Source organism: Rhinatrema bivittatum, chromosome 4, assembly GCF_901001135.1.
Source record: "Rhinatrema bivittatum chromosome 4, aRhiBiv1.1, whole genome shotgun sequence".
In the NCBI taxonomy this organism is placed as follows: Eukaryota; Metazoa; Chordata; class Amphibia; order Gymnophiona; family Rhinatrematidae; genus Rhinatrema; species Rhinatrema bivittatum.
In genome coordinates this window covers 133,430,447-133,453,068 of record NC_042618.1, presented here as the reverse complement: position 1 = coordinate 133,453,068, position 22,622 = coordinate 133,430,447, and the positions used below count along the sequence as shown (strand labels likewise).

Here is a 22,622-nt window from a genome sequence, read left to right as displayed (position 1 = left end):
TTTGGGTTCCTCAAAATAAATATATTATACCAGATGAATATACGATTTTTACTATTGGAGTTTCAAATGCAGCTTGAGGCATGGATGGATCTACCTTTGACATTATTAGGGAGATGTGTAGTACATAAAATGTTTACTAAATTGTTATATCAAATGCAGATGATGCCCTGTAGAGACCTGGCTTTTTTGAAGTTTAATATTGGTTTGTTTTAGAGGCAAGATAAAGGGGAAAGGGTGGGAAAATTTGAAATTATTACAGGCAGAGCAGTTTGGAGGACTTAATACATTAGATTTTATAATTTTGCCTGCCAATTATGATTTCTTTGGGAATGGATCACTTCCTCCTATGCTTTTTGTATCTTAGATTTGGTGGCTGCCAACGTGGCCCCCTTATCATTTCTTAGTCTGTTACGTATGTCAAATCATACTCGTCCTGAAAACTTGATTTTGCTCTCTTTTTAGACTAGTATTTTTAACTTTGCGTTCCTTTTGTAAATGGTAGAATATGTCATTTGAAATTTTGTTATTACCTTTGGTGGATAATCCTAAATTTCCCCCTGATTTCCTGAGTGGAGTATTTAAAGAATGGTAGATAAAAAGCATAAGGTATTCTTTTATTATTTGGGAAGAGACTGTCTTTTTTTTTTCTTTTTTCATTTAATCAACTGAGTGCTCACATTCAATTGTATGCCTATTTTCAGTCTATTGTAATAAACACAAGGAGTATTACACTTTTTTTGAGAATAATGTGCAAAACTTTATTAATTCTATCTAGACACAATTCTCACTACCACATTCAAACACATTCACACACTCCTAAAATCATATTAAAAACATTTCCAGAACATAGTGATTGCGAAAATTGCTTATTAGTTTTTAACAGTCAGTGTCTCCAAATACAACACTTTATATATCTTTAGATTACAATAACTTCATTTCCATTATTTCATAGTTGTTATATCGTATTCGCCATGATCGTTGTCACATTCCAACTTGAATTTGTCCTACAAAAGATCTTTGTTTCTCTCCTCATGGGGCTTCCTCAGGGACTTATGTTCTAATAATACGACAGTCAAATCTCCCAATATGATTTATCAATATTCATATCTGGAATATAAACATAAATAGCCTTCAACCCTCAACGTTCACTATCTACCAATATATCAAATACTCCCACCTCTCTAGATAGATACATACCTGCATCCATCAATGGCGTCTATACAACTGCTTTTTCTTCAATTTCATCATTACTCGAAATTCCCAAAAATTCTTTTGTACCATAATTTCTATACCGGGTATGTCAATACATACATCCCTACAAGACAACAAGCACAGCATGCCACATAAACTAACAATTCTTATCAAATTACCTACCACATTTCACAAATACAAAAACCGCCACCATCTTCGCTACTCACGTAAATCGAACTGGCGTACACGCAACGTAACGTCAATCACATGTTACAACGTGGTGACGAAAAGCGCTATCTCCCAAACCATTATAAAGACCCAAGATACTCAATTATCCAATCAAATATCAATAAACTATTTAAAGAATGCCTGCCATTCGATGGGTCCATTTAATCCATAAGGACTCATCGTTCTCCATTGACAAATCAAGCGTTGCTCTAATCTCCGTAATTTCGCCGATATATCACCCCCATTAGGGGCATATAAGCATTTAATCACAAATTTTAAATCACTCACAGAGTGTCTTTGTTCCATCCAATGATTAACAAGTGGAGCATGTTCCACTTGGGCATTAATTCTACTCCTGTGCTCGATGATACGAACCCGAATCATCCTAGTCATTTGGCCAATATAAATTAAATTGCAAGGACACACAATTAAGTATACAACTCCTTTAGAGTTGCAAGAAAATAACCCTGGTAGGCGGTAAAGAGTATTTAACGACTGATGACAAAACTCCGTACATTGAATCACGTGGCAACATACCGAGCAGGTTCCACATCTGATTTGTCCAGTTTGATCATCATCCATTCTTTCTAGAGATCAATATCTTAATTTTTCTTTTAAATTGACATTTTTTTATTGCAAAAACTGGTCTGTCCACAAAACCTGGAATGGATGACAGTATATGCCAATGTCTGAGAATACTAGATTTAATCCCCGATGTTTTAGAGGAATAGGGAATGGTACATACCATCCGCTCTAATTTCTCTCTACAATGAGGAATAAGTAGGTTGTCTCGATTTGCAAAACGTGCTCTCTTATACACCTTTTTGATAACCTTTCTCTTATACCCTCTCTCCACAAATCTCTCAAACAATTGTCGGGATTGTATCTCAAATTCCAAATCTGATGTACACAATCTGCGGTATCATAAGAATTGTCCAATAGGAATATTATTCCTTAACAATTTGGGATGGAAACTCTGATAATGCAACAACGTGTTGCGATCAGTCTTTTTTCTATAAACCGTTGTAACTAATCTTTGTTTATCAATATAAACAGTCATATCAAGAAAAGTGACCAACGAAGTACTGTAATTCACCATAAATTTTAAATTGATATCAATTGAATTCTCTTTAAGCCAACAGATGCAAGACCCAAGAGAATGGGAGTGTACATGAAACTCCCTCAAACCACCTTAAGGGACCAGCCACAGCTATCCCTCCTGGTCATTCTGAAGGATCAGTCCCGCAAGGTGAAAGGAGGCTCCCTTCACCATTCTGTAAGGAGCCAGAGCCCAGAAAGGTGAGGGAGGCCATGGGAAGCAGGCAGGAAGTGAGCGATGCAAAGACCAACTGCATTTGAGGTTTTGTACCTAGCCTTGCAAAGTGAGCAGTTTTTTCTTTCTGTTTTGTTTTACAATGTAAATAAATTTGCACCTAAGGAAATGGCTAGAGTTTTTGCCTCGTAATTCCTCTTGGCTGTTTCCTAAGCCATGACTGGTCTACTTTACATATGGTGGCAGAGGTGGGATCTTCTTGCCTAAGTGGGAAGCACAGGCAGAAGCCTACAGCTGCAGCAAGAAAGATTATTTTTTTTCCCTTTTCCTGGGGCTTCACTGTTCCACTCACTCACTGAGCCTATGCACAACAGGCCAAGGGGGCTAACCCTGCCTGTGTAATCAGAGCTTAAGCAGTGAGTAAAGGCCAGGCAAGCCAACAGATTTTGTTGTTTTTGGTTGTTTTTGGTTTTTTTTATGTTTGTTTTCCCTCCTCTCTTTCCCCTGGAGAGATAAGTAGTTTTGAGGTAGCTGGGAAAGCAGAGAAGCTGAAGCAAGTGATCTAGATTGTTGCTACAAGGCAGCAGCATCCGTAGACAGCCCTACAAACACAAATTGACAAGCAGCAGGAGCTGTGAGAACAAGTTGTACAGCAAAACACAGTGCTGACTCATACCACAGGTTGTACAGACCACTGTGACCCCACCACCTTCCTTGTCACTGGTACTACTTAAGATGACCCCGACTGAATGTACAACTTGGCTGACAGGCTGGCCAGAGGATATGTGTAATATCTGTGGAATCTACTCACCAGGAGTAATCAAGATTCATTCCAAACCGCTAATCTGGAAGGGAGGGCCACCTACCAGGAAGTCAAGGCCGCTATTCTAGAGAGAGCAGGACTCTCCCAGAAACCTACAGACAGTGGATTTGGTGGGGAGTTTTGCAGGCTGGAGAAAATCCAAGGAACCTATTTCATAGATTTAAAGATTTTGCTTGGAAGTGGTTGCATCTGAAAGGGAAGACTGGGGTGGAGATAGCCAAAGTGGTTCTGCTGGAACAGTTCTTAGGCAGCCTAGAATGGCCAGTGAGGCAGTGGGTCTGACGACACCTAAACCTTACACTTGAAAAGGTGTTGGAAGTAGTGGAGGCCTATTGTCAGGCCTAGACCATGCCTGAGTTGCCATGGTTCCTGAACTCAGGTAGAGGATGACAGAGTTCTAAGAGCCAGAGGTTCTGACACAAAGAGTGCAGATCAGACAGGGCTTTTCACCTCAGCCGGACTGCCATGTTTCAGCTATGGAGAAAGGGGCCATTTTGCTAGAGACTGTCCCTGCAGGGAAGATGAGTCAATGGATGTTAATGCTGTGGCCCCACACTTCTGTAATTTTGTGGATGTCCCCAGCCAGGGAGTGTCTACTTCTGTGATTGCAGTTGAACCAGATGGCATTCCAACCTAGGCATTAGTTGACTTTGGGAGTGTGAAAACACTCATTCAAAGAGAATTAGTAAAGCAGATCCAGATTGACTATGACAGAGTATTGAACCTGGCATGCATCCATGGGGACCAACAGCAGTATCCAACAAGCCAGATACAACTGAAAAATCTGGTCAGCCAAAAAAAAATAAAGGTAGGAGTTCTTCTTTGGCTATCCTTCTCCGTAGTGATAGGATGGGACTGTCCAAACCTAGCCTCTGGAACCAGCTCACAATGGGTTCGACCAACCACAACAATGACAACTTGGAGTTTCCAGAACTCTTTCCCTTAGAATCTGTATCATAAAGACTCTAAGACTCCTAAGTCCCAGAGGCAACGCCAACAGGACAAATACAGTTGCGAATTTAGAGGCAACCGAGGAGGAAGGGTCAGAGTCAGAGGAAGAGCAGCAACCCACCCAGGATATCATACCGGGCCCCTTTGAGTTCGAAAAGGGGGGTGACCCGGGGAGGTTCAGATGGGCCTAGAAGGAGGATGAGTCCTTCAAGTGGGCCTGGGAGTATATATAGAGGGTGGATGGAAACCTAGTACCTGGAGGACAGGTATAAACCCTGTTCCTCCTTAATTTTATAATGAAGGGGGTCCTACTTCACTGAGTCACAAAGGGAAGTGTGGCGGGGGAATTGATATAACAATTTTTAGTTCCTAAACCATATCTCCAGAAGCTTATGCAACTAGCATACAGCCGCCTTCTAGGGGGTCGCCTGGGAGAAGAAAAGACCCAAGAGAAAACATTGGCACAGTTTTATTGGCCGGGCTTCATAAACAAGTCCAATTGCATTGCTGGTCCTACCCTACCAATTCGCAAAGGCTACTGGTGTACAGGTAGCACCTCATACCAATGCCCATAATAGAGACCCCTTTTGAAAGGGTGGGCATAGACCTTGTGGGACTATAGAGAGATCAACTAGAGGAAAGTATATCCTCATCCTTCTAGACTATGCCACAAGATATCCGGAGACAGTACCAGAAAGAAACACGAAGACCTCAACAGTGGTGACTGCCCTAATGGAGGTTTTTTTCACAACTTGAGCTACCCAAGGAGATCCTGATAGATCAGGGAACCCTGTTCGTGTCCATGATAATGAAACAAGTCTGCACCTTGCTCAAGTTAAAAACTCTGTGTACCTCGGTGTATCACCCACAGACCGATGACCTCGTTTTCTGCTTCAATCAGACGCTCAAATATTAAGGAAATTTGTAGATGAAGATGGCAAGAATTGGGCCACATTTCTGGCCTACATGCTATTCGCAGTCTGCGAGTTGCCACAGAGCTTGATGAGGGTTTTCCCCTTTCGAGTTACTATATGGAAGGAAACTAAGAGGAATTTTGGATATAGCTCGTGAGAATTGGGAAGACATAGGGACCCCAGGGCAAAACCTCATCAACTACATACTCCGAATTCAGGATTGCCTAAAAGAGACTGGCGAGGCGGCCTTCCAATGCCTAGAGAAGGCTCAGGATAACCAAGCTCAAGGTTACAGTTGTTCCATGATCCAAAATGTTTTCCAGCCAGGGGACAACTTCCTTGTCCTCCTCCCACCATCTTTGGAAAGTAAGCTATTAGCTTGTTGGCAAAGACCCTGTGAAGTTTTGGAGAAAACAGGGTCTATGGATTACAAATTAGCCCAGCCAGATAAATGAAACAAAACTCAAATCTATTGCATAAACCTTCTAAGAGGTGGATGGTTCAAAAGGATGGAGTGGTGCAAGGAGGAGAGTTTGGTCCAGTAGTAGACAGAACCCAGATTTCATTTGGAGAGCAACTGTCAACTACACAGACAGCTGACTTAAAGCAGTTGGTACACCAAAATAAGGAGAACTTCTTGTACCTACTAGGTCATACCCACCTGGTTGCAGCATGATGACATTACGCCTCTTGGAGTGGTGGTTCGTCAGTGACACTATTGGATTCTCAAGGGCAGGCGCCATGTCGTTGAGACCAAAGTGAAAGAAATGCTCTGGCTTGGAGTTTATAAAGAAGTCTAACACCAATTGGTCCTCACCCATAGTGTTGCTGCCAAAGAAACATAAGTTTCTGCATTGACTTTAAAAAGGTCAACAAGTTCTCAAAATTCAACACGTACCCAATGCCTTGAGTGGATGAACTGATTGAGCGACTGGGATCAGCCCAGTTCATCTGTTCCTTGGATCTTACAAAAAGGTATTGGCAGAAGCCTTTCACTCCAGCAGTGAAGGAGAAGACTGCGTTCTCAATACCAGAGTAACTTTCCCAGTTCACTTTCCTCCCTTTTGGACTCCATGACGCCCTCACAACGTTTTATCACTTGGTTGACCACCTGCTCTGCCCACATCAGGAGTACGCAGCTATTTGGATGACATTGTGGTGTACAGCCCTGATTGGAAGACACACCTAAGCCAACTTCAGGCCATACTAATCAGTCTGAGGACAGCAGGACTGATGGGCAACCTAAAGAAGCGCTTTCTAGGAGAACAATAAGTCCAGTATCTTGGCTATACCCTGGGGAAGGGCAGGGTCCATTCACAGACCTGGAAAATCAAGGCTATTACCAGGGTGCCAGTCCCGCAAACAAAAGCAAAAGTGAGAGCGTTCCTAGGCTTCACGGGGTACTACAGAAGGTTTATCCCCAATTACTTAGAGAAAGCCCCTCATAAGTCTGCTATTGAAGAAAGAACCCGAGAAGGTCCAGTGGTCAGCTGAAGAAAAGGCCTTCCGGGCTCTGAAAATGGCAGTATGCTCCAAACCAGTCCTGATAGGTTCGGTAAAATCCATACTTTTCATGATTGACTGATGGCTCAGAAGCAGGCTTGGGAGCAGTCTTAGTTTAAGAGAAGGATGGCCAAGAACATCCTGTGGAATACATTAGCTGGAAGGTAATGCTTCGGGAGACGTGTTACACAACAGTTAAGAAGGAGGCCTTGGCAGTCAAGTGGGTCTTAAAGGCCTTGTACTTCTACCTGCTGGGATGGCAGTTCACACTAGTAGAGCTCCACCAATTCTCCCTATGGATAAAAAGAAATAGGGAGTCCAATGCAAGAGTGATGAGATGGTTCCTGGCCCTGCAGCCCTTCAACTATAAAATATGACATAGGGCAAGAAAGGAAAACATCAATGCGGACTTCCTGTCCAGAGAGGTGTCCATGGTTCAGGCAATCACTCATCTGAATAAGTATGAGCTGAGGGGTAGGGTATGTGAGGGAGTGTACAGGAAACTCCTTCAAACTATGTTAAAGAATTGGCCACAGTTATCTTGCCTGGTCCTTCTTAAGGATCAGCACTGCAAGGGATTCTGGGTGAAGGGAGGCTCCCTTCACCATTCTATAAGGAGCCAGGGCCCAGAAGGGTGAGGGACCTGTGAAGCAGGCAAGAAGCCAGCATATGCAAAGACTAGCTGCATTTGAGTTTGTACCCAGCCCTGCAAAGTGAGCAGTTTTCTTTCTCTTTTGTTTTGTACTGTAAATAAATTTTCACCTAAGGAAACTGCCAGTCTGCTTCCTTATTCCTTTTGGCTGTTTGCTAAGCCACCACTGGACCATGTTACCACATGGAGATAGTTGACATGACCTTCAATCAAATAGCCAGATGGGGCCGTCTACAGTGAGACCTAATGGCGACATGCAGAAATACAAAGGCAAAGAAGTTCTTTAGCCAAAGGAAGAGAGTTTGGTCCAGTAGTAGACAGAGGAATAGATGTGCTGGCACAAATATGGCCACAAGAGGCATTTTATATTTTTCCCACCCTGGCCAATGGTGGCCAGGATGGTAAGAAGGATTGCAGGCCATCCAGGGAAGGTAGTACTGATCGCTTCAGACTGCATGAGGTGTCTGTGCTATGCAAACCTGTTCAGGGTCAGCATAGAAGATCTGCTGAGACGCAGCGAGTCTGGTAAAGCAGGATCCAGTAATCATAGAAGATCCAAAACCATGCTGTCTTATGGCTTAGCTCTTCAGAAGAGGAAACTGCACGCGAGAAGATCCTCAAGTTAAGTCATATCAATGGTGCCGAAAGCCAGAAAAAATATGACTTTGCTTACTTACAAAAGAATCTGTAAGTTCTTTGAGAGATGGTGTTCTCAGTGGAGTATACTGCACAAGGCAGATGTGATCATGAATTTGCAGTTTCTGCAGGATGGATTGGGAAAGAGCCTAGCAATAAACTCCCTAAGAGTTCAAGTAACAGCCATAGCCTTCTACAGGGGCAGGTGAAGGATTCCTGCTGGTGGTGCACCTGGAAGTGGTTTGCTTTTTAAGGGGGGCAAAACACATGCATCCACCCAGGAGGCTGCAGGTGCCCTCATGGGACCTAAATTTGGTTCTAAGAGCATTGATACAGGTATTATTTGAAACTCTCAGGAAGGTCTTGGTTAAAGACCTCACTCTTAAAAACATTTTTGGTAGAAGTCTGTTCCATGAGAAGAATTTCAAAGCTGCAAGCATTACCATGTAGAGCAGCATTTCCCCAAAATCCCCTGGAACCGGTCAGGTTTACAGGATTACCACAATTGATATGCATGAGATAGATTTGTATATCCATTGTATGCAAATCATCTCATACATATTTTGTTATGATATCCTGAAAATCAGATTGGTTAGGTGTGCCTCCACCATGGGATTGGGAAACACTGATGTGAAGAGGTCCATATCTGTCCTTTTCCAGAGAGAATGTCACAATTAGGCTGGGACTCTCCTTTCTGCCAAAAGTTTCCATCTGAATCAAGTTGTTTCTTTACTGGGATTCAGAAAGCGAGACTGTTTAGGCATTAAGAAATATCTCAGATTACTGGATGTTAGAAGAATTCTCTTAAGATACTTGGAGGACAGGATTTTCGTGTTTGCAGGAGCCTGCAAGGTGAAAGCAGCCTCCAAGGTGTCTATTGCTCAAGGGCTTAAGTGATAGCCCCAACTTATATAATAAATGGGGAGCGAGTCCTAGAAGGACTGAGTGCACAGGCAGCTTCCTGTGCAGAACATAGGGCAGTAGCACCTTAAAGATACAATAGGCCCCCTAAAAAGTCAGATTTGTGTGAATTATAAATGACACACAATTTGTTCCAGATAGAATGTTTATTGCAAATCAGTATGCTTTAAAGTAAATTTTCAAAGTCACAATTCTTTATTTCTCTGTATGTTTTGTAAAATAAAATTAAAAACTGAAAAATGCTGCTTGCGTAAGCATTCAACCTCATCAGACTAGTATTTAGTAGAACCACCTTTTACTGCAAGGAGGTTTACTGCAACTTACCCCAACAGCTTTTAAGTCTGTTGGGGTAAGGTTCTACCAGCTTTCCACACTGTTTGGGAGTGATTTTTGCCCATTCTTCCTGGCAGATTTGCTCCAAGTTGTTCAGGTTGGTTGAATGATACTTATGGACTGCAATTTGCAAATAGTACCACAGATTCTCAATTGGATTGAGATCTGGACTTTGTCTTGGCCATTGTAGAGCATTCACCTTTTTGTTGTTCAACCAGTCCTGTGTTGCTTTGGCCTTGTGCTTGGGATCATTGTCCTGCTGAAAGGTGAACTTTCTCCCAAGTTTTAGTTTTTTAGCAGACTGAAGCAGGTTGTCTTGCAGTAACTCCCTGTACGTTGCGTCATCCGTCATCAATTTTAACAAGATGCCCAGTCCTTGCTGAGGAAGAGCATCTCCACATACTGTTGGCATGGTGTTTGGTGAGGAATGGGCAGTGTTAGATTTGCAACACACAGCATTCTGAATTTTGGCCAAAAAGCCCCATTTTTGACTCATCTGACCACAAAACCTTATCTCTCATTTTAACTGAGTCACTCTTATGCTTTCTGACAAACTGAAGAGGTGCTTTGATATGGTTTTTCTACAGTAATGGCTTCTTTCTAGCCACCCTCCCATGCAGGCCAGTTGTATGCAGAGCTGTTAATATGGTTGACTAGTGCACATCCGCTCCATTCTCAGCCACTGAACACTGTAGCTCCTTCAAAGTGATTGTTGGTCTCTATGGGCCTCATTTTCTAAAGTATCGCAGGCTTGCGATACTTTAGAAAATTGCGTTAATGGGGGGGGCGGGGGGTCGACACGGGGGGGGGGGGGCCGGTCCTGCGCTAGCCGGCAGCGATCGCACCGCCATGGTGCGATCGCTGCCGGTTTCGCACCCAATGGCGCCACCATAGAAGGTGTAGCTATTGGGCGTGAAATAGGACGCGAAAAGGCCCTTACCTTTTCGCTGGCGGCGCCGTCTTCGCGGAGTCGGCCCCGATGACGCCCCGACTCCTCCTCTTCCGGGGCCGACTCCGCCCCAATTTAGGTAGCGCAGGCGTGCGCTACCTTCTCCAGCTATCGCAGGCTTGCGCTAGCTGGAGGACAGAAAATCCTTTTTTAAACACAGCTACACTAACTGCACTAACCACATCCTCTGGCAACAAATTCCAGAGGTTAATTGTGCGTTGAGTGAAAAAGAACTTTCTCCGATTAGTTTTAAATGAGCCCCATGCTAACTTCATGGAGTGCTCCCTAGTCCTTCTATTATCCGAAAGAGTAAATAACTGATTCACATTAAACCGTTCTAGACCTCTCATTATTTTAAAAACCTCTATCATTAAAAAAAAAAAATCAAAATTTTATTCATAATATGCAATAAATAAAACAAATGAGCACCTATGAAATTTAATTGAATCAAATATTTAACATGAGCTATCTTTGCATGAAAATGTGCATATGAGATCATAACAGCTTCACATATAGGAAACCAGATATAATTGTGTATATGAACACTATAAATCAATATTTACAGTAAATATCTACAATTCTCATTAGTTCATATCATTATATATCATGCTAAACACACAACGCTGTTGGAAACAATTAGCATATCAGTGCTCATGCATTTACAAAGTATAATATTGCACATTAAATTTGCAATCAAACTGGCAGGTTATGTTGCTTGATTAACAATTGTAATATGGTACATTGTGATATTGTCCCTGGATAGGATGTGAATCACTAGGTGCCTTGTTTACAGTCTATGCTGAAATGAGGCTTAATATACAGTGTGGAATATATCCTGAGAAAGATGTAAAGTCCCCAACAAGGCTCTTGTTACGCCGAAGACGGCTTCCTCAGGGGGAACCCCCAACACAAAGAACACCGTATAGTAAAAAGGGTTCTCGGAGGTTTATGAAGTACTATCCTCAGTCAAAGTAGGCAAAAGGAGCCAACCTGCCAACAAATTGTAAGAGCAAACGATGAAACTGAAAAAAAGCACCAATGAAGTTAAATGCTTTCAGATAAGATCAAATGTGTTAACAGATGTAAATGTCGCCATTGTATTAAAGGACTATCCAAACTGATCTCCTGCCAGTATGGTAGCGATGCATTCACTCGTGTAGCTGTGATAGTTACCATGCCTCCGAATTGGGCAGACTGCAGTTTAAAAAAAAAAATGGAATTTCTGAAAACAATCATTTCTACAAGCCTTCCTCCCACAGCAACGAGTTCCAATGCGGGAACTGAAAATGAGGTTCACCAACCAGACCGGTGAGCCTGACTTGGCGCTTGGAAAAATCGTGGAAACTATTATAAAAAATAAAATTACAGAACATATAGATAGACATGGTTTAATGTGACATAGCCAGCATGATTTACCCAAGGGAAGTCTTGCCTCACAAACCTACGTTTTTTTTAAGGGGTGAATAAACATGTGGATAAAAGTGAACCAGTAGATGTGGTGTATTTGGATTTTCAAAAGGTGCTTGACAAAGTCTCTCATAAGAGACTTCTAGGAAAGAAAGTTAAAAAGTCATGGGATAGGAGGCGATGTGTTTGTGGTTTGCAAACTGGTTAAAATATAGGCAATGGAGAGTAGAATTAAATGGTCAGTTTAACAGTGGAAAAAGGTAAACAGTGGAGTGCCTCAGAGATCTGTACTTGGACCAGTGCTTTTTAATATATTTATAAATGATCTGGAAATGGGTACGAGTGAAGTGATCAAATTTGCAGATGACACAAAATTATTCAGAGTAGTTGAATCACAAGCGGAGTGTGAAAAATGCAGGACCACCTTGCGAGACTGGAAGATTGGGCATCCATATGGCAGATGAAATATAATGTGGACAAGTGCAAGGTGATGCATATAGGGAAAAATAACCCTTGCTGTAGTTGCACATGTTAGGTTCCATATTAGGAGTTATCACCCAGGGAAAAAGATCTGGGCATCATAGTTATTTCATTGAAATCATCAGCTGAGAGTGCTGTGGTGGTAAAAAACAAACAAAAAAAACAAACAAAACAATGTTAGGAATTATTAGGAAGGGAATGACAAATGAAATGGAGGATGTCATAATGCCTCTGTATCACTCCTTGGTAAGACTGCACCTTAAAAACTGTGCAATTCTGGTCGCCGCATCTTTAAAAAGATGTAGTTGCATTGGGGAAAGTACAGAGTAGGGCAACCAAAATGGTAAAGGGGATGGATCAGTTCCCCTATGAGGAAAGGCTAAAGAGATTTGGACTCTTCAGCTTGGAGAAGAGACTACTGGGGGAGGGTAGTGGATATGATGGTCTAAAAAAAATCATGAAAGGACTTGAATGGGTAAATGTGAATCGGTTATTAATCTTTCAGGTGATACAAGGGGTATACCATGAAGTTAGCAAATAGCACATTTAAAACAAACTTGAGAAAATTCTTTCACTCGTTGCACAATTAAGCTCTGGAATTCATTTCCAAAGGATTTTTTTTTAAAACTCTTTAGCGACAGTCAGAACACACATGTAGCATTGTTAGTAAGCAAAAGGGGACAGGGTCACAGGTAACCTCCCCATAATACACAGGAAACTTAAAGCGAATGATAAGATTTGGGGCCCGTATTGGAAATTTTATCATAATAAGGTACATTGTCCCGCAATAGAAAAGTTAATTTCTCTAACGCTACAGAATGAACCTGAGTTCTCTCATCCTCCAGAGTTGGGATGGACTTCCATCTCGAAGCGATAACAAAGCGAGCAGCGTGCAGCATTTGCTGGATCAATAACCTTTTATGTTTATTGATCCTTTGAGAACCCCACAGTCTGAGGAGGCAAAGATCCGGGTTCAGCAGGAAAGAACAGCAAGCCACTTGCTCAATAAGTCTCCCCATCCGCAACCAAAAGGCTGATGTGATAGGGTACCCCCACTAGACATGGAGATAAAACCCAGGCTGACCACAGCCTTGCCAACAGAGTGGGGAGGAAGAGGTGGAAAATTTTGAAAAGAACATTGGGCATCTATAAGAGCGCATGAGTAGTCTAACTAATAATTTAGCCCTCTTTGCACTGAGAAGATTTATGCGCTCTGTGCCAAATTCCCCTCCACTTCTTCAAGCTGATTTGGATCCCTAGATCAGTGCAGCATTGCCTCTCCACCTTCAATACAGGTTCGCTCTCAACCCATGTCTGAATAATGGCACGATACAAGAACGAACTAGTTTTCTGGTGCATAAATCCTGTAGAAAAAGCAAACTCAAGGGATGTGGGAGAGACCCAGCACCATCCTTCTCGTTCCCTCTTATCTAACTCCTTCTTCAGGAAGTCATAATAAAGTTGAGTATGGACCGAGATTTCAAATTCATCCTGAAGCTCAGAAAAAGATATCAGCCTTTCCCCCTTATAAAGATGACCCAAACAACATAGATCAGCCACCCACTTTTGTTTGGTGGCGTAACTAAATGAATGGCTAGTTAAGGCAGGATTCTTCCAGAGAGGGGAGAAAGCACATAACCCCTTGCTTATGATACCACGCCCTTTACAAAGTGCTCTCCACATCTTGACAGTGCATGCGATAAGAGGGCAGTTACGACATGCCCGGCGCCCCCCTGGTGATAAAGGGGACGATAAAATCGGTGACATGAGATCTGTTTCCTCAGCTAAATATCTCTCAATTGCAAGCCAAGGTGAGGCACGATCCCTATAGAGCCAAGTAAAAACCCCCAAGAGGCGTGCCCCCTATAGTACGCCTGAAGGCAAGGAAATGCCATTCCCCACTCCTTTTGGCCTGAACAACGTGTGAAGACTAACCCGTGCAGGTTTCCTCTCCCAAAAGAAATCCAATAGTGCTGAGTTAATGGAAGAGAAAAAATCACTAGGTAGGAAACGGGAGACATGTTGAACCAAAATAAACAAGGTAAAATGTTCATTTTAATTACATTGATAATGCCCTCGCTACCCCTGAATATCCTGTTTAATAGTCGTGACAACCGAGGCATAATTTAACTTGTATAAGTCATTCATAGTCACTGGGATATGAATACCTAGATATTTTAAGGAAGCCGTTGCCCATTTGAAAGAAACAAAACAGACCAGGACCCTCTTCAGTGTAGAGATACCAATGGGGAACATCACCAATATATGAAAATTGACCTTGTAGACTGCCACCGTTCCAAAGGCCGCCAGTTCCGCCAACAGCACCGGACCTTCCTGCTTCAGATTTGCTAAAAATAAGAGGACGTCATTTGCATATAGAGATATCAAATGAGAACGATCACCAGCTCGGAAACCGCACAGAGTAGCAGGGTGCTCCCGCAACTTTACCGCTAGGGATTTGATAGCAAAATCAAAAAGCAGCGGTGATAGCGGGCATCCCTGCCGAGTACCCTTCATTATGGTAAAAAAGCCCGATTAAAAAACATTAGTGAGAATTCTAGCCCTAGGACTACTGTAAAAGGCCCAAATCCAACCACAAAACTGCTCAGGGAACCTCAATTTTTCCAACACCGCAAACAGAAAAGGACAAATAAGGCGATCGAAGGCCTTCTCTGCATCAAGACTAACTACCAACCCTGGAATCCTGTCTTTTAGCTAATGCCATGATGTCAAATAGGCACCTAGTATTAGTCACAGAAGAGCGACCATTAATAAAGCCAGACTGGTCAGGGCTGATTAAAGACACCATACAGCGCTCGAGCCTCAGCTGTAGCACCTTTGCTAGAATTTTTACATTTACGTTTAGAGAGACAGGCCTATAAGCTTCCGGATCAAATCTGTCCCGCCCTGGTTTTTGCAACAACACTATGGTAGCATTGAAAAGACTGTTAGAATGATCTGGATGGGTCTGCAAGTAGTCAAAAACATATTTCAATGGACCCATGAGATCAGCCAGGAAGCTCTTGTAGAACTCAACTGGGTAACCATCCGGGCCTGGGCTCTTTCTACCCGGAAGATGAGACATCGTATCCTGAATCTCTAGGGTTGTGTGAGAGGCTGCCAATCTCTCTCTCTCTCGATCAATCAAAGATGGCAGAGGCACGTTGGCGAGGTAGTCCATATCAGTGACCGAACCAGGGCCATCCGCCGAATATAATTGTGCAAAAAATTCTTTAAATCTGGCATTGATATCTTCATTAGAATACACCAAGGTACCATCAGTCTGGCAAATGCCAGAGATCAGTGTCCTCTAGGACTTTTGCCGCAGCAAACGGGCGAGTATAGGCCCAGTCTTGTTTCCAAATGTATATACTCTCTGACGAGAGTAGCGAAAAATTCTCTGTACATCTTCAAGCTGCAGCTCATGAAGAGTGGCCCTGCACTTCTCCAACTCCCTGTAAATGCGATAGGATCCAGTACATTTATGTACTTTCTCCAGTTGCCCTATCTGAAGTTCCAGAGAATGCTCACGACGGGCCCTGTCCTTTTTCCGGTGAGAAGCAAAGCTAATGATCCACCCGTTCAGAACATTTTTTTTAAGGTCTCCCACAACAAGACAGGGGAGTATTTGCTAGAATCATGGATCTCAAAGAATTCTTTCACCATATCCCGGATCATTGTACAGAAAGGCTTCAAATGTAGCAAAGCCATGTTCAACTGCCTGCCCTTCCCCGTTGCCGACCCACCCAAGAAACACATCGGTAACAAAATGGGATTATGATCATAAATTACCGCGGGTTGGGGGGTACTCAGGTGGGTGATGTTGTGGTAAGTGTTATGGATGCTGGGGGTTTTATTTTGGGATGTTTTTCCTAGCCTACTCTTGCCCAGATAAACGCTGCTCATTTGATCTGCTGCATTGTAGTCTTGACCCACTCTTTGGCACAGCTATGCCTCTCCAGAGTATGTCATCTTGTGGTGGAGTCTCATTTGTTACTCCTGAAAGACTTCATGACATTTATCTTACTTTTCTGGTGATACACCTCTCGAGCTAGACATTATCATCTTCTTCTGGACATGAAGGATTTTGCAGCAGATCGAATGAGCAGCGTTTATCTGGGCAAGAGTAGGCAAGGAAAAAGCATCCCAAAGTAAAACCCCCAGCATCCATATCACTTCCCACATCGCCCACCTGATAAACCCCGACTCCAGCAGCCCTATGCGTCAAAGAACAATCATTCAGAACATAAATAGCTCATGTTCCATGCACAGAGCATAATCAAACCATACCACTCCACTATGGAAACCACTTGTGATACCTTATCTACGACTGACTCAAGCTTACCGCCCAGGCTCAAGTGGATTTTATCGTCAACTGACTGATGGCGGCCTTCACTGCCTCTGCTATATTTTCCAGGCGCATGCTGTTAGCCATATTGTCATCATCATACGTCAGCTCCTTGGAACAGGCCGCCCGATCCGCCACCAATTTGCGGCAGGATCACTTCGCCCGGATGACATGCCCCCACCCCCCCTCCCCACATCAGAGTTGGGACTTCTTAGCTGACTTCTCAGCCATATTTAGGAGGGGTGGGATCAGAATATCTGCAGAAAAGAGCTGTTTTAAGAGTTGTGAGGGAGAGCTGTGACCACTTAGCACCATGACAACATGTGACCCCCCAGACCAGAGGATCTTGTTAAGACAGTTAATGTAGCTAGGTTTAAAAATGTTTGGATAAGTTCCTGGAGAAAGACATCCATAAATTGCTGTTAATCAAATAATCTTTGCTTGTTGCTGGCATTAGTAGCATGGGATCTATTTAATGTTTAGGTACTTGTGACTTGGATTGGCCTCTGTTGGAAACAGGATAATGGGTTTAATGGACCCTAGGTCTGACCCAGATTGGCATATCTTATGTTTTTATATATATAGTGAAAAACAGAAAAAGCAAAAAACTAATCCTGAAGTGTTCAAAAAAAATTGCACACACATGTCATCATATGGGAGACCTAATGTATTCATTTTATATAGATTTATACAAAAACTTGTATTCAAATTTATGATAAACACACATAACAATTCAATAGAGCTACATGTTCAATCTATACCAATTAAAATGACAATATTCTAGTGTCTTTATCACACAATTAACATTTTATACAATAGCAAGAAACTATAAAATATCAGTGGGCACATGCCTTATGTCAACAAATGGTTTGTTGGGGACAAGAGGATTCTTTAATGCTATGAACAGAGCAATGAAGAACTTACTTGTTAAAAAGTATGACTCAGTGCTGATTTCTTTGAATTTTGCAAGCATTTGTTGATGCGATACACGTTTTGACCACTGGTATTTTGTAGTTTCTTGCTGTTACATAAAATGTTAATTGTGTGATAAGATGCTAGAATATTGTCATTTTAATAGGTAGAGATTGTGAATGTAGTCCTGTTGAACTGTTGCATGTTTGTCATACTCTTATTTGAATTAGTTGTTTTTTTAAATAAAAAAAGAATCTATATAAAATGAATATATTACTGCTTCCTTATGTTGACGTGTGTGTTTGTACATACATATATATATATATATATATATATATATATATATATATATATATATATATATATATACACACCGTATTTTTTGCTCCATAAGACGCACCTGACCATAAGATGCACCTAGGATTCAGAGGGGGGGGAAAAAAATTGTGCTAAACCGGCTCTGCGTCTGGGCGTCTTATGGAGCAAATTAGGGGAGTGCATAGCTTTTTATTTTCTCCCCATTTTGTTTTCGGGTCTGGGGAGGGCCATTTCGGTCCACTCCCCAGATCAGAAAACCTTTCTTTCTCTGGGAACCCCTCCCCCCCAAAAAAAACCCCATCCCAACCCTTTAAATTAATTAACAACCCCCACCCTCCTGACCCACCTCCAAGACCTGCCGACTTAATTTACTACAACCCCCCACCCCCCTGACCCCCCCCCCCCCAAGACCTGCCAAACGTCCCTGGTGGTCCAGCGGGGGTCCGGGAGCGGTCCGGGAACAATCTCCTCGGCTTCGGCCGTCGGCTGCCAGTAAACAAAATGGCACCGACGGCCCTTTGCCCTCACTATGTCACTGGGACTGACCGCTGCTATTGGTCGGTCTCAGTGACATAGTGAGGGCAAAGGGCCGTCGGCGCCATTTTGTTTACTGGCAGCCGACGGCCGAAGCCGAGGAGATCGTTCCCGGACCGCTCCTGGACCCGCGCTGGACCACCAGGGACGTTTGGCAGGTCTTGGGGGGGGGTCAGGAGGGTGGGGGGTTGTAGTAAATTAAGTCGGCAGGTCTTGGGGGGGTCAGGAGGGTGGGGGGGTTGTAGAAATTAAGTCGGCAGGTCTTGGGGGAGTCAGGAGGGGGGGGGGGTTTGTTAGATTTTTAGTTTTTTTTTATATTCGCTCCATAAGACGCACATACATTTCCCCCCCACTTTTGGGGGAAAAAAAGTGCGTCTTATGGAGCAAAAAATACGGTATATATAATATGTGTGTGTGCGTGTATATGTAGTCCCAGAGAGGGAGAAGAGCAGAATTAATTCAATTCTCTGTTGGTTTACTTTTTTCATTCATAAAATAAATCTAGTTTTCCTTGGCCTACTGTGTGTGTGTGGGGTGGGGAATTGCACATGAGCTTGGGCAACAGAGTACTAACACGTTCTATGCTTGCTCCAGAATATATATAGAGAGAGTGTTGGGACAAAGAAGTTGCCCTCTGCCTCCATCTGCTGGTAGGAGGGACAAACCCACTTGTCTGGACTGGTCCAGCAGGACTCCAGGAAAAGAAAATTAGCTGGTAAGAGCTAATTTCTCCATGCGGTTAAATGCCATACAGAGAATGGTTTCTGATATAAACTATGCCCTCCTCCATCCATAACCCTTTCCTGAGTGCTTGCCCTTTATCTTTCTCCCCTGCAACCCCTTCTCTATTTCTGTTCCTCCTGCCCTCTTCACTCTGCAAGGGCTTTCTCTCCTGCCCTGCTTTCTCCCATATCTGGCTTCTTTCATAATGCTTTCTCTTCTTGTATCTTCTTCCTCCTTTTGGTCCATTGTGCTTCTTTCTCCCTCCTGCACGTTTTCCACAGCTCTTTTCTGTTGCATCCTCCACCATGGTCCTTTCCTAAGTGCCTTGCCGCCTGTTAACCTTCCCCCGCTTCTTACCATGGCCATAACTACTCCCTCAGTGTAGCTTTTCTCTCTCACTGTCGGGCCTGCAGGTTGTGTTGAGCAGCAGCTGTTGAAGATGCTGGTGGCAGCACATGCCCCCTCTTCCTGTTGATGTGCCTTAAAGTTTCTCTTGCTGGCAATCAGCCACACTCTTCCCCTCCTGCCCCACTCCTCTCTGTGCTGGTTCAGGTTTCTCGAGCTTGGATCATGTCCTCCTTGGTGTGGAATAAGGCCACGAGATTAGGGAGAAGCACCTTAGAGCAGAGCTCCTCAGAGTCGCAGTCAGTCTGCTCTTTTTCTCAGCAGTTCCACTTTGATTGTCTCCTTTCTGGTGGACCCCCCTGTGATAGTCTCATGGACCCCAGGTGGGGCACCACTGGTGTAGAATATGTGGCGTAGATCACTTAAACTCCTGCTTTAGTACATTTTTATGTCTATCTTTTAGATGATAGAATGTGAAAAATGTACAAGGAGTGAAGACTTTTACATGGCACCATAAATCCTGGCCTACTAGTTTTACTTTTACTTCTAAAGATCCCTAAGACTAAATTGTTTTCATCTATTTCCATTTCTCTTGGAAGTTTGTTGCTAAGTCAGAGGTGATTAAAGGAATCTGAGGAACTCAAATTTGAAATATAGTTTACCCAGGAATTTATATATCTCATCAAGTTGACTATTCATAGGAGGTCCATCAGTCCACACTCATATGTTCAAACTTTGGGCTTGATTTTTATTAATACTGCTCTACTGAGTAACTGTTTTATTAATGTAACAGTGATTTCAGACCCTTGGTTGCATCATTTTTTTTCCTTTTTGGCATCCACATGCTATGGATTTAGGTAGTACCGGCTCTCTACTCACTTTCCGGCCGTGTTAGCCCTTCCTGCGATCCCGAATCCCCTTTAACCTACTCCTACCGCGTCCTAAATTCCCCGGGCAACCCCTTCCGCACGCGGCATGTACATTGCATGCAAACGAGCGAATTAGCTATTCCCTAGCATCCCGTAACCCGCGCCCCGACTATCGCTAGTTTTCCCTGCCGTTTTGTCGCGCGTTTAACCTGCTAACTTACCGCCTACCCTGACCCCTGCGGTAGAGGCAGGGGTAAGGGTAGGTGGCAAGCTTTCCCCCAGCCCCCGCTCACCTGCCCCGGCCGCGATCATGGGTGCCGGTCTCCGTGGCAGCCCCAGTCCTCTCCCCTCCTCCCAAAGCCAAAAAAAAAAGCGGAAAAAACGTTGCAGCCCCCCTCCGATGTCCAGCTGCTTTTCACGCCCTGCTCCGGGAGGAGGGGAGAACAGACACGGACAGCGGCGAAGCAACTTACTTTTAGCTTTTGCTTTTTTCGTTTTCTTTTTTTTTGCTTCGCCGATGTCAGTGTCTCTTCTCCCCTCCTCCCGGAGCAAGGCTGCTTTTCGCGCCCTGCTTCGGGAGGAGGGGAGGGGGTACTGGCAGTCCCGACTTCCTGGTATCTGTTATTTCAAATGACATTTGAAATGACAGATACCAGCGTGGCGTGAAGCGTTAGGCCCGCGCACCCAGGATACTGTATAGGCGCTCTATCCAGTAAAATGGGTTGCGCGGGCCTAAGGCTTCGGGAGGAGGGGAGAGGACTGGGGCTGCCCCGGAGACCGGCTTTTTTTTTTTTTGCTTCGGGAGGAGGGGAGAGGACTGGGGCTGCCCCGGAGACCGGCTTTTTTTTTTGCTTCGGGAGGAGGGGAAAGGACTGGGGCTGCCCCGGAGACCGGTCTATCCAGTACCGAGCGGTAGGAAGAGCTGCGTTAGTGCCCAGGGCACCCGCGGTTGCCGCACGCACAGTGCAGCTCACCTACCGCTCGATCCTGAACAATAATTTTATGTAAATGTAAACCGCGTCCGTGAAGCCTTAGGCCCGCGCAACCCATTTTACTGGATAGAGCGCCTATACAGTATCCTGGGTGCGCGGGCCTAACGCTTCACGCCACACTGGTATCTGTCATTTCAAGTGTCATTTAAAATGACAGATACCTCTCCCCTCCTCCCGAGGCAAAAAAAAAAAAAAAAAAGCCGGTCTCCGGGGCAGCCCCAGTCCTCTCCCCTCCTCCCGAAGCAAAAAAAAAAAAAAAAAAAAAAGCCGGTCTCCGGGGCAGCCCCAGTCCTCTCTCCTCCTCCCGAAGCAAAAAAAAAAAAGTTAAAAGCAAAAGGTAAGTGGCTTCGCCGCTTCACTGTCAGTGTCTCTTCTTCCCTCCTCCCGGAGCAAGGCTGCTTTTCGCGCCCTGCTCCGGGAGGAGGGGAGAAGATGACAGCGGCGAAGCAACTTACTTTCTGCAACCCCGATCGGACCTCCTGCCTCCCGCGGCGCGACTGAGTGTCTCTTCTTATCCGGTTAATTTCAGCTGAATAAAAGTACTTACTTTTTTTGCAGCCGTCCGGCCATCTGGAATAAGGTATCGTGCCTCCCGGGGAAAGCGGCCCCTGTGCATGCGATTGGCCACGTCAACACGTGACGTCAAACGTCGTGACGTCACGTCTTGAGCAGCCAATCGCATGCACAGGGGCCGCTTTCCCCCGTGCTGGCATCCATCTTTCCCCGGGAGGCACGGTACCTTATTCCAGATGGCCGGACGGCTGCAAAAAAAAGTAAGTACTTTTATTCAGCTGAAATTAACCGGATAAGAAGAGACACTCAGTCGCGCAGCGGGAGGAAACCGCGGACGCACTTTGCAGGATCGACCTGAGAATAAGGTACACAATAAGGATTAAGCTAATTATAAATCAACAGTAATAAAAAGCAGCAAAAATGGCTAGTTTAAAATAATGCCTAAACTTTAAATAAGTTAAGTAATAGAGCAAAGGTATGACTAGTAAATAAATCAGTATGTAAACTTCAAAATAAATACACAAACGTTCCTGCCTCTCTGTAGCAGCAAGTTCAGGACACTTAGAAATTGGTGCCTGGCAGTTTTATTGCAGTCACTTTAGTTTAATATTTGCTTTCTGGGAGATAGTTATGGGTTGACATTTAAATGAATTTTAGATGAGCCAGGCGTTTACTGGCTTCCTAAAGTAGCAACAGTCATGCATTTGTTGGAATTCTTCTGATAGAGAATTCCATAGGGCAGATGCTGCTCATGAGAAGGACTGTCAGCAGGTATTTGTTCTTTTGATTTTCTTTTGTTGCTGGATT

At 43.8% G+C, this 22,622-nt stretch overlaps 1 protein-coding gene across 4 annotated transcripts in view; it reads left to right on the top strand.

The window, feature by feature from the left end:
• Positions 1 to 22,622, top strand: part of MPP5 (membrane palmitoylated protein 5) — a 246,730-nt gene that overhangs the window by 8,809 nt on the left and 215,299 nt on the right. The window contains exon 1 of one of the 4 annotated variants that reach the window (XM_029598869.1): positions 21,993 to 22,075. The exons of 2 other annotated variants lie outside the window; for them this stretch is intronic. The gene's annotated coding sequence lies outside the window, so the exon portion shown is untranslated. Of the gene's footprint in view, positions 1 to 21,992; positions 22,181 to 22,622 lie in introns of those variants that run through there. One more of the 4 variants, XM_029598867.1, reaches the window with a different exon arrangement.